The following is a 12,254-nucleotide window of genomic DNA, read 5'->3' on the forward strand; positions in this document are numbered from 1 at the left end:
GATTACATCTCTGTCAGAGGGTTGTTAATCTTCTTTTTAGGAGGATCGGGGCTACATATCATGTGAAGGACGGCCTGAATATGAGGGAAGGAGATCAGAATGTGGAGTGGCCCTGACTTTTTATTCTGTGACCTGCTTCTGTTTGCTGACTTTTATTAAATGTTTTATTAAATGGAACAATGTAAAAATACCAAATTTTCCTCTTGGCCTACAAAGAAACTTCTTTTCACCAGCCCCAGGATTTGTGTACAAACACATTTTTCACCAGTTTATGGTTAAAATCCATAAATCAGGCTATTACAATAAATATGAGCCGTGCAACAAATGTTCCATTCCCAGCTCGCACTGTATTGGATAGGTGCAACGAGGAACAACAGACATCACCAAGGAAATTATCCACACAGAGAGTCTCGTTGAAATGGTGACTGCAAAATACTTGTGGAGGTCGTGTGGGGGAAGGAGAACTTGACTCCTTGAATTGACTTCTCACTGTCTAGACCAAGAGTTGGCAACCTTAGATACTTAAAGAGCCATTTGGGATATCTACTACAGAAGAAAAAATCCACTGGCAGCCATAAAACCCCTTTAGATATTTGAAGTGAGGATAACACTGCGTATGCATTAATGAATTCAGTGAACTGTATGCATTTATGAAACCAGGGAACCTCTACAGCACATATGTCAGAGTTACGGCCCGCGGGCCAGATCCGGCCCGCGAATTGATTATCTATGGCCCCCTGGATGATATTGAATTACTATTAGAACCGGCCCGCAGGCCACAGCCGCCCGCTGGTGTTTTGCACGCACCAACACTACATTTCCCACAATGCAACGGTAGCCCGCGATGTCCCTGCAGCTTGCACAAGCGGCTTCATTATTCCTCAGTAGTCAGAGCAGAGTTCAACTTTCTGATACCCCCCTCCTCAAAAATGGCTAAACGTAAGGTGGACGCTGAGAACAGGGGGTTTCAGGCCAGGTGGTAGGCAGAGTACATGTTTACGGAGGTAAGACGCAAACTTGTGTGTCTTCTGTGTGGAGAAAATGCGGCTGTAATGAAAGAATTAAATTTAAGAAGGCACTATCGAACGTCCAAGAAACACACAGACCAAGACAAGAAAATGGAATATGAACAAAAGCTACAGAAGGTGGAAGAATTAAAACGAGGCCTTAAGTCCAGACAGGCTATGTTCACGTATGCTAAATCGCAAAGCGAGGCTGCTGCCAAGGCTAGCTTTATTGTGGCAAAAGAGATCGCCAAATCAGCCAGTTCAAAATCAGTTCAAGACGTGATTTTTCTTTGAAGAAAGTATTGTTTTGTCTGTGTGCCGTAAATTTTTGCATTTTTTTATTTATATTTATTTTTCAGTTGAATGGACCAAGGGAAAATTGCAGATAAGAGCCATGAGAAAGAATACAACTGATTTGATTAATTTTTTATTTTACGATTTGAAAGCAATGATCGGTAGATCATAGAGCAGCACAATAATACATTTTCAGTTTATAATGCATGCACTTTTATTTATGCATTTATCTTGATATTAAGATATTAAGTCGGTCTCAGGGCTTCGACAGAGCCCCCACTGAGGAGATCCGAACAAACCTGTTTTATCGTGTAGCTTCTGATTTGCCAGTATGTAATTTGTTGCGAGTTCATGCATTGTGTTGGTTTTGTTCTTTGAACAAGGTGATGATGTTCATGCACAGCTCATTTTGTGCATTAGTAAAAAACATCTATGTCTTGAATTTAAAAAAGAATAAAAATTCACTAACGAGGGGTTCGGTGAAGGCGCATATGACACTAGTGGGGTTCGGTACCTCCAACAAGGTTAAGAACCACTATCTTAATGGGAATAATTGTAATAATAATAATAATAATAATGACATTTTTCTGCACATACGTATATTTTGACTTCGCGATAAAGTACTTGCGGTAAAGGTAGTGTCAGGCACAATAGCAATGTTGGGGGTTCAAAAAGCTACCCTGAAATAAACTGAACTCTATAAGGGAGGGTCATATCGTCCATATAGAGCAGTGCAGTTTTATGATGAGGTGCTGAAGCCTGACACTGCACAGGCTCTCACCCTCGCCCGTGGATACTATTGACCATCCTGTTTGCTTTTTTAGCCCTCTCATCTCTTGCTTATTTATAGAGCAATGCATCACACGAGCTTGCAGGAAAATTCTGACATGTTGGCTGCTGCTCCATCAGGCCTAGCAAGTTCCCTCATCTCTCTTAAAATCCACATACGTAAGAGCAATCAGATCCATTTTGCAAAAGGACATCCGGCAAAGCAATTATCAATGTTGCTGTGCAAATGTACATGGCTCATAAATCAGCTGCCCGCTCGCAATAAATGCGACAGTTGGTCAATTCAAAGCAAAAACTATGCCATGTGTGAAACCTTTTACAACACAACAGTCAACAGCTACAGTTGGACAGCAGACTCTCACTTGGGTAGAAGTGCAAACATTACATTTTTAGGATTTTCCTGAGCCATGCTACCTCCACCCCACCTAACAAATGGGGCAAGATAAGAGCGCTGCATGTGCGTGCGCGTGTTCGTTAGTGCGTGCGTGCCCATAAAACACCTCGGTGAGGGAAAACATTTGACTTGTTTATAATGCGAGGTCAGCCACACCAGGCACGCAACCAGTGGTGGCAGAGCTGGTTGCTCCGCTTCAGCTGGATTTCTTATTAATCAGATCATGGGGCCATACGTGTCCAAAGAACAACCCTTACTAATCTCTCTGCTGTCAGAGAAAGAAGGAAATAAATAAAAGAAAGAAGGGAAGAGCGTAAAAGAAATTATTTTAACATAATGGCTTTTTAAAAATTGGGAGGTTCATGTTTGTTTGTTTATTTGTTTATTTTGCCCATATCTCAGCAGAGTCCTTCCTGGTTCATGAAGAATGACATGTTACGAGCGGTACTATACTATTTTTGATCCTAGGGTTGGTGGGGCAGAACTCTATTATGTGCATTGTAATACGGGTGGAAAAGTTCCAATGTAACGAAAATCAGTAAAAAAATAAGTATTGCTTTTATCCGGATTTACACCTGAAGGCATTGTGGTTGAACATTCCTAAACCAATATATTTTGCTTTCATGATTGTCCGCTAGGTGGATGTAATGACTGCAGTTGGCGTAACAGCAGAAACAAAAATATCAGCCTGAAATGGCAAGCATGTTTTAGTAGTTAAACATATGTAAAATGCACCTGCTCATTTAAAACTCACCCACCCCAACAGCGAGCCTCAATAAAAACATTAAATGGTGTGCAGTCTTAATTACAGTGGCTCTTTGGGCCTAACAGGCGCTGACACCTGATAAGCAGCCACACTATTCCCCTTATCATTTTCAAACCATGAGAAACAACTCCCTATATCATGCTTCCTTTCAGGATCAACAATGACAGCTTGACACAGTCCACAGCAAAGTCCGGGTCACAACAGAAAAAAGTGCATTGAAAAATGGCATAACATGTCATATTGTGTGACATAAGCCACTGACAGATCTATGAGGTTGGATTGCGAAAGTGAACACAGCATTTCAGGAAGTCAAGGACAAAAGACTATGACATGCAAACAACGTGGCATACAATGATGCTGATAGTCCTACAAGGACACGCACATGAAAAAAAACAGGTGCCATTTTCCCCTCAGTTATCTCTTCAGCCCCTGAGCTGCGAACGTCAGAGTTCGTCGTGGTTCAGTCACAGGCACAAATGTTCGCAAAAAAACGTTTGCCAGATGTTTGCCAATCGTTTTAGTGATTTTTCCTCACCCAAGGAAATTTTGAACATGTTCAGGCCCTAAAGAAATCATAATCTCAATCACTGTGGAAAGTCTGAGCAGCATTATAGGCTATCAAATGACATAAGAACGAACAAAAACAAAATAGGACAGGCCAAAGTGTGAGTACTCTTTCACATGGTAAGTAATAGGTGATGTAGTGGAAAATGGAAAATGATATGAACAACAATAAATGTTCATGATAAAAAAAAAAGGGGGAGGAACAACAGCTCCGAAAGTGCTACTCAAAGGCTTTAATGAAAGACAGTTTAGATTTGCTTAACTTTCTTATTATAAACAATAACAACAGTTACTAACTAAACTATAAAACATTTAAAACCACCCATAAATTGTCTACACCACTTGTACCCACCAGGGTCACTTAAACAAAATATCTACTGACCCAAAAATGATATGAATAAAAATAATATGCAGTTTCTTTTATTTTACAATTCAGTCCAACAGCAACGACGCGTGTGTGTTTATTTTTTGTTGCATTCATTTATTCATTCGCTGACCAATGAAAGAGTCGAGTGAGCGTTGTTTTGTGTGTGTTCATAAAGTTGGGGATCAAAGTCTTGTTGCTGCAGGAGTATCCAACAGTGGCAGCTGGACGATTGCCTGTCCTTCCAGTTCACCTTCATCGCACACATCCACACACACTCGCCTCACCATTTGCATACCCTCTCAGTAGGTGAGGCAACCCACATTACGTATCGAGTATGTCAAGAGACGAGCTTCTCAAGCACTCCTCAACTACAATATACGTCAACATTCTGATGTTTAAACATTGCAGCAACTTTGTGGATTAAAACATCACCTATCCAAAACACCCCCCAGGGAGATTCATAGAAGGCCCAACCCCCTCTAGAACCTTGCGGTGAACCCTGAAAAGCGAAGAACCGGTCCAACCTGAACAGGAGCCTTGGGGACCATCCACTCACAAGACTTTCACTTCCTGTATTTCACAGCAAATCAGTAAAGAAGCACATAATAGACACGACAAGATCTGGACTGATCTGTCTGTCACGCAGGTGCTTGCATGCCTAAAAATGGGATATCTTCCAGAAAGGCTACCACATGTTGGATTATGAGAAATGCTCATGCTGGGAAAGTGAAGTTACAAGCAGAGAGCCGCACAAGCGCCGTGTGTCTCACACCACAGCTTGTACACTTTATCTGTCCCTGATGTGGTCTCTTGGGGCACCCCTCCACCTCCCCTACGCAATCAAATACAAAGCGGGGACGCTGCACATGCCTCCCCAGGCGACAAGACTATGTGATATTTCAGCAGAGGGCGTGAAGAGCTTTATTTGGGTCCCACTAAGACTACAAAATAGACTATTTTAGACTACTTATGTCACGAGATGTTTCATCTTGTACTTCCTGCATCCTTCCTGTAGGTACCGATCCACATGATATGAAATTATCTTAATGTTGCCTAATTTTTTCTTTGAAACCCCCCCTCCTGTCTTTCTGCTAAGTAAAAAAGCCCATCATGCACACTCTTTCAACTGCTTTCAGCAGATTACACCACACATTGGCAATTTAGCCAGGCATGTGTGTCCTTATTTCACGTGACAGTGCGTCATAAACATGGCATGGAACCAAAGCACAGGGAATAAATACAGCTTGCTGACTTAGCACTCTGATTCAGTCTGAGGATCATACTTTTGCTGCATCTCCTCAAAGAGTCACTCACCATGTATGTCGGGTGCTTGTGCAAATATATTTAACTGTGTCAGTTACACAATATAAAAGGAACAAGATCCAGATGCATTTGCAGGTTTGGACCTGCTTATGTGGTCTGACACCTGACCCAACATTTCCAGTTCCAAATTGGCTGAAGGAAAGACATTTTCCAAGACTATTAGCATGATCAAAGGAACGTAGAGGTGCACATGTTGCCACTTAAAGTCATCACTAACATTCTTTATTACTATCATGACATGGATAGGCCATGAATTGTGGTTTCAAGTTAAGTTCTGGCCTTTTTTGTGGGTCAGCCTCTTCCACAGTAAGGGTGGAAGCAAGCAGCTGCTGGATTCCATCAAAAAGGCATAGGAGATGCGATTCCAGATGTAGGAAAAATACCATTTGACCATGGAGATAATAGGGTCGATGACCCCAGTGGCACCCCACCACCACCACCTAAAGCCCCCCGCTGACCTCCGCCAGTGCCCCGGAGGCCCACGGGCCCCCAGTAGAGGGTGTTCATCTCTCCACCCCACTCCATTACTGCAGTCTTTTTATTTCTGCGTACATTTCAGCCTGTGTCACTCACCATCTCGCCGCCTCGTTGTCTCTAGGGTTGAATAGGGGGATCAGTTCAAAAGGCTGTCTAGCTGAGCGGCTGGCTGGCCTCGATGGGCCTCCGGCTTTGAAGTGAAGACTGGCTCGAAGGCGCAGTTCAGACCTGCCATTAAGATGCATCTTGGGTGATCCAATCCCACAAGGGTGTCGCCTAGAAATTTATCCTGCCGAATTTGACCATCGAGCCTCAAATGCGACGTTGTTATGAGGCAACAGTTCGGCCAAAATGACCTGGGGACACACACTGAAATGTTTCAGTGGAACATCTTCCAAGACAATGTGTCATCTTTTTTTGACAAAACCATCCAAATAAAGTCAATTTACTTGAGTTGGGACTGGATGGGTGTGGCTCACTTCCACCTTTCTGTAAATTGCCAACAATTTCATCTTTGCAATTCGAAGTGATTTACTCTATATTTGTAAATCCAGGGCAATAGCTACGTTTTTTGAACACGAGCGACAAGTGACATGCTTGACTTTCCTGAATGCTGTTAATTATACACAGAATTTAGTATATTGAAATCTTATGATGCCAGAATTATTTTCGGGCTACCTACAATGAGCACAAAAGATGGATATACCCGAGTAAATTCCACAAGCATTCTTGATACAATTACCTTGAAATGATCAAAACATTTTTTAACACAGTGACAACACTACCAAACATTGTTATCTAAGGCTGCAAATGAAGCTTCCTTATACCTCCTATTTACCATGAAAAAAGAAACTCAATTATTTTTAACAAGATGATAAAAACAACAACACAATGTAAAAAATATTTGAGCAAGAGTTGGACAGAAGCAACTGGCTCTGTGTGTCGGTGCTATCAGAAACAAAGACCAAAGTTGTTCTCGAAGCATGCTGATAATATTGACAGACCTGAGTGCTCGTGGTGCTTTCTGCCTGACCTCCTGGCTTTGGGCAATGATGAGCCTGAATGATCGTCTGAGCTTTGAAGTTTTGGTTATTAGCCAAGCTTGGCGCTGTACCTTCAGCCATCTGTGACGAGGCCGCAAGCTGCAGCCCGCCCTTCCACTTCCTTCAGAGAGGGCAGCTCGAGCTTTGCTCACGATGCAGACACTAACTGTTGATCTTTCAATGAATGGCATCCCTTTCCTCATCTTACCATTTTTTGCTAACTAAATAATTACACTATCTATCTCATCTTTTCAGTAAAACTGTCTAGATCCTGGAACACGAATAAATTGGCGAATTGATTCAAATCGGATAATAATTCAATTTTAGGTCATCGTAAGATTATAATGCTTGTCCTTAATCTTTACATACTGTGGAATTCCTCTGTTGGGTCGAAAGTGTCTTTATTTTTTACTTGCTGTACTATGAAACATGACTCAAGTGGACAAGACGGAATGTTGCGATGCTCGGTGAAGCCAGAACACCTCTTTCAGAGAATGACACATCCTATGAAAAATGGGCCGGGGGTGTAAAGAAAACCAAAGGGATTACGACAATACATACCAAATACAAGTTTTGGTATGGGGGATTAGTGAAAGAACAAAGCAAGCGGACTAACCAAGGGTCGACGATGGCGGGAAGTTAATGGATGGAGGGGCAGAAAAGCTGCAGAGCATCTTATCAAAACAGCACACGCACACACATACACTCACACACTCCATGTGTTGTACAATCTGGCAATCGGGTTTCTGCTAAAGTGTCACATGGGCACCATGTGTGCTGGCCAATGGCCTCTCAGCTTATCAACAAACAGAGCAGGATAGAGGGACAGATAAAAGATATTTGGAGGGGGTGGGGCAGGCAAACATCATGTGTGTGTGAGAATTGAGAGGCTCACTGGTGGCTTATGGGAGACAGCAAACTGAGCATGCAATGTGGAGTAATTAAAGTTTATGCTTAGAGATTCGGAAAAGGGATGGGTATACACCCTCAAAACTGTTTGACATGTTCTGCACAGAAAAGTGACCTTAAGGTTCTCTAGGGCAACAACGAGCAATTAATTGGTTAATCATCTATTTTATATTTAAAACAAACAAAGAAATTGGTTCTGCAAGAAACCAGAGTGTTCATTGATTGCACTAAAATTGTTACCATGTGCACCATTACTAGAAGTGGCCATAATTTTTTTTTACACTTAGAAATGATCATGTCTGTAGAAAAGACCACATTAAAGAGGTTTGATAGCACAGTCAAACGTGAAAATTGTGCGACTCAGAAACTGAACTTTTGGTAGCACTTATCTGTCAGAGCAGATAATGAAAATGAATAAAACGTCAGAGAGGCGTTGCCACTCTGATAAACGCCTGCAGTCCATCATGAGTCTTTGCAGGCCTCACCCCAAATCGATGAACTTGTTGCCAAGTTCCGAGTTTACATCTCTGGCAAAATGACAGCATGGATGTTTTTGATTTGTATTTTTTATATATAATTCTTATACTTTTGACAGATTTTTATTCAAAGCAACACGTGTTTCAAGTTTAATTTTAGTTAATTTTGGAACAACCCCGCCTACTGCCCGAAGTGAGGTGGGATGGGCCCCGCGACCCTTGTGAGGAAAAGCGTCACAGTGGATGGATGGATGGATGGATGGATGGATGGATGGATGGATGGATGGATGGATGGATGGATGGATGGATGGATGGATGGATGGATGGATGGATGGATGGATGGATGGATGGATGGATGGATGGATGGATGGATGGATGGATGGATGGATGGATGGATGGATGGATGGATGGATGGATGGATGGATGGATGGATGGATGGATGGATGGATGGATGGATGGATGGATGGACGGATGGACGGACGGGCGGACGGACGGATGGATGGAAGTAAGGATAGAAGTAAGGATGGATGTTATTCATCTTTTGAATCGATTCCCATAAGATTTCCTTTTAGTCTATTCAGTTAATTTGTATTCATTTGGCCCGAGACCTAAAGTGTGCTATGAGTTTTGGTCTTCTGTACCGCTGAGTTTGACACCTCTGGTCTCGGAATCACTGTGTAATGATTGCTTAATAGGCCCAACCTTTAAAAGGCCTTATTCACTCACATTCACGTGGTAACATGTAACTCTTTGTTTGAACTGTGGCTCACATCAAAGCACAGGATGTTTCAGACTGTACAGAACCTCCTTCTTTCGTACCTAATTACACCAGTGAGCAGTTACTGGCGGTATCACATTTAGCAACAAAGAATAACATTCATCAGATATTTCTTCTCTTATCGTGCTGATGCCTGAACTACAAAGGGGCTCGGAAAAGAGAAAATAGTTTCCTAAATGCTACAAATCCATTTCAACACAAAGTATACACAAGTAAAGGCAAGCAATCACGCATAATCTTCTAAATCCCGGTGGGCAAAAAAACAAATGTGTTTTCAGTTACTCCTACGTACACAAAGCATTGTTCTGTGCACTTCAACTCTTGAATATACAGTACTGTACTGTAGCCTCGTTGGCCACAACATTAGGTACACTTGCACAATTTAATGCAATGCATGGTCACAGTGATGTACAATCGAACGCAATCCTTTATTTTTTAGTCAAACAATAGACTACAACTACAATTCTTTACCGAAAGCATTATTATCTTTGGGAGGAATATTAGAGATTGTGCAGAAGAACTACTGCAACTGTACTAAAAAGCATTTTTTGCACATTATTATGCACTAATTACAGCCAGGCCCGATATACTTCTTCTCTTAACTGGGGGCCTTTACTTCTCCTCAGAGTCAGAGGCAGCTGTTCCCAACTGACACCATGCATCAACAATAGTGCTAGAGGAGAAAGGGGGCCTTCAAAACATTCACTCTTCCACGTTGATCTAAATTAACTGTCAGCAACTGATGTGGTAGAGACAGCCACGCTTTCAGTTTTCTAGAGGTCTGCAAAACGTGTCAGGAGCACTAAAATAGGAGACAAAAGTGACAGCGGAGAGCATGCAAAACTAAACTGGAAAAACAAAGTATTTCAAGCCAATGCTGAGGCGTGTTCGACAATTATTGGGTTGAGATAATCAAGAAAAAAGCCAATAAATGGACCCTTTGGAAATAGCCAGTGCTCACATTCAAGCGTCCTGCGGCACTCCTTCCTGTATCCAAAACCCTCAAAGCTCATTTTGACAGCTCAAATTGTGCAAGTCTTTAACATATAAGTTTAGCAAATCAGTAGCACAAAGAACAGTGGGTTTTATTTAGTTTCACTTCCTCGTTAGATGAGATCGGTGTGGAAGAATATGAGAGATGAGATCAAGCACCTTTGGGGATGAACATCAAAATAGGCACAAAAACAGTTCCCACGGACATCAAGTCTTCCCCGAAGAGTGGAAATAAAAGCACAAAGGAAGTATACAAAGAGCGACAAATTTTCCTGCCACTTTTTGGAAGTGGTGGGAAAGCTAGGTGAATATGGCACCTAAACATATGCAGAGCAATGACTGCACTTCCCTGCAAGGTATTTACGCATCACCTCATCTCTCTCCACCATTTAGGTTCTCCTGTGTCCTCAGGCTTGAACTCAATACACCATCCTGAAAGATTGGGAATACAACCCCCCACAAGGTGCGGCCTGGCCGTGGACTGCGAAAGCCCGGAGCGCTCTTCCTGCAATTCTAATCAAGGTTTAAAAAGGCACAACCTTGGACTGTAATCCTGGGTCGCGGCCTATGAGGAAGAGATCAATCAAGCGGCTCCAAACAAGGGTGAGCGGAGGAAGGAGGGAGATGGAGCTGGGAGTCATTTCTGGGAAAGTCGCTCTGTCCTATGAGGAGAAACTTCCTTCCAAGTCAGGGCAGTGTACATTCCCTGCGCCAACATTCCCTTTGTATAGATCGCACAAGGGAAGCGTCAGTGACTGTGTAGAAAGATTAATCAAATATCAATCTGCTACCGACACCGCAGTGGCAGATACCACCTCTCGCCTCGACAGGGTCCGAATCACACTTTGCCCATCTGTCAGATGACAAAGCTTGTACAGTTTGGACTAAAGCAAAAAGGAGAAAGCAACAGGAACAGAGACAAAAATAACTAAAATGCCAAATTTGAACAGTTAACAGCAGAAAGAGAAACTTCTATTACAGTTGTCCATCTGTGTGTTAGCAGGCAACTTCCTGATTTGTAAAGCCTGGTGTAAAATGAATAGATGCACATTTTTTAAACTCGGGTTGAGAGGAGCGAGTCAACTGTAACTCAAATGGCAAACAGAAATAAACAAAACAACAAAAGAGGGGGGGAAATGTGGAGTGTCAGCTTTGTGTATGTTTGCCCCTGTGGTAGTAGGCCACTTCACGGTTCATGGAGGATCAATTGAATCAATCACTGAATCAATTGTACCATTTATTTGATTCTGTGGTGAAACATGCTACAATTGTTTTCAAAATGGTCAATTCCTCCAACAAAAGTGAATAAATTGGGGAATGTCACATTCGTGTTTGTTTTTCTGTGCGTATGTTTACAAGTGACAGAGTATTGGGGAAAATTAAATGACTGTACATTTTGGCAGGGTTCAGTTACAACTCAAATGGAAGTACAAGCATAGTCCTCAAAAAAGTTAAACGTGTTGGGTACCCGGAACAAAGAGAACAAGCAAACTCCACAGAGAAGGGCCTGATCCAAACCCAAAACCCTGGACTGTACAAAAGACAGGTTCACCACCCTGTTCTGAAACTACCAGGTAAAAATGGATTTTGGTAATTAATACCTCTAGCAGCCTTTTTATTGAGAATAATAAATGTCCGGTTGCCGACCTGTCGTCATCAACATCATGGGCCCGTACTCTTTTTTGAAAGCCCCCAAAAGAAGACTTTGGTCATTTCCATGACGGCTGCACATAACAACCCTGTCAACCTCTGAGGGGGAACAGGCAAGGTAATTAATTCCCCCAGTGTCTCTTTTCCCTCCCTCTCTCTCTCTCTCTCTCCCTTTCACTGGCAAAGGGAAAAGCCGGGAATGTAATTTGCACTAATTACCTTTTGCATGGACGTCTCAAATTCAACGTTCCTTTTTATGTTCGAACACCGAAGCCTCAAAGCTTCATTAAAGTGAATGCAAAACACAGATCAATCTTTCTATAAGGGACACAGTTGATGCTTAACACTTTGTGGCCATGCACCGCAATTCAGTTTCAGGAAGATCACTTGTACTTTTCAACTGCGCTCCTTGTGAATGGTCATA

At 42.3% G+C, this 12,254-nt stretch overlaps 1 protein-coding gene across 6 annotated transcripts in view; it reads right to left on the reverse strand.

Moving 5' to 3' along the window:
* Window positions 1–12,254, reverse strand: part of hipk2 (homeodomain interacting protein kinase 2) — a 62,233-nt gene that overhangs the window by 48,610 nt on the left and 1,369 nt on the right. Inside the window, exon 1 of one of the 6 annotated variants that reach the window (XM_088378471.1) lies at window positions 6,986–7,107. The exons of 4 other annotated variants lie outside the window; for them this stretch is intronic. The gene's annotated coding sequence lies outside the window, so the exon portion shown is untranslated. Of the gene's footprint in view, window positions 1–6,077; window positions 6,213–6,985; window positions 7,108–12,254 lie in introns of those variants that run through there. One more of the 6 variants, XM_088378472.1, reaches the window with a different exon arrangement.

The sequence above is a fragment of the Syngnathus floridae genome, chromosome 6 (genome assembly GCF_059516105.1).
Source record: "Syngnathus floridae isolate MCC-2025c chromosome 6, RoL_Sflo_1.0, whole genome shotgun sequence".
Taxonomy (NCBI): Eukaryota; Metazoa; Chordata; class Actinopteri; order Syngnathiformes; family Syngnathidae; genus Syngnathus; species Syngnathus floridae.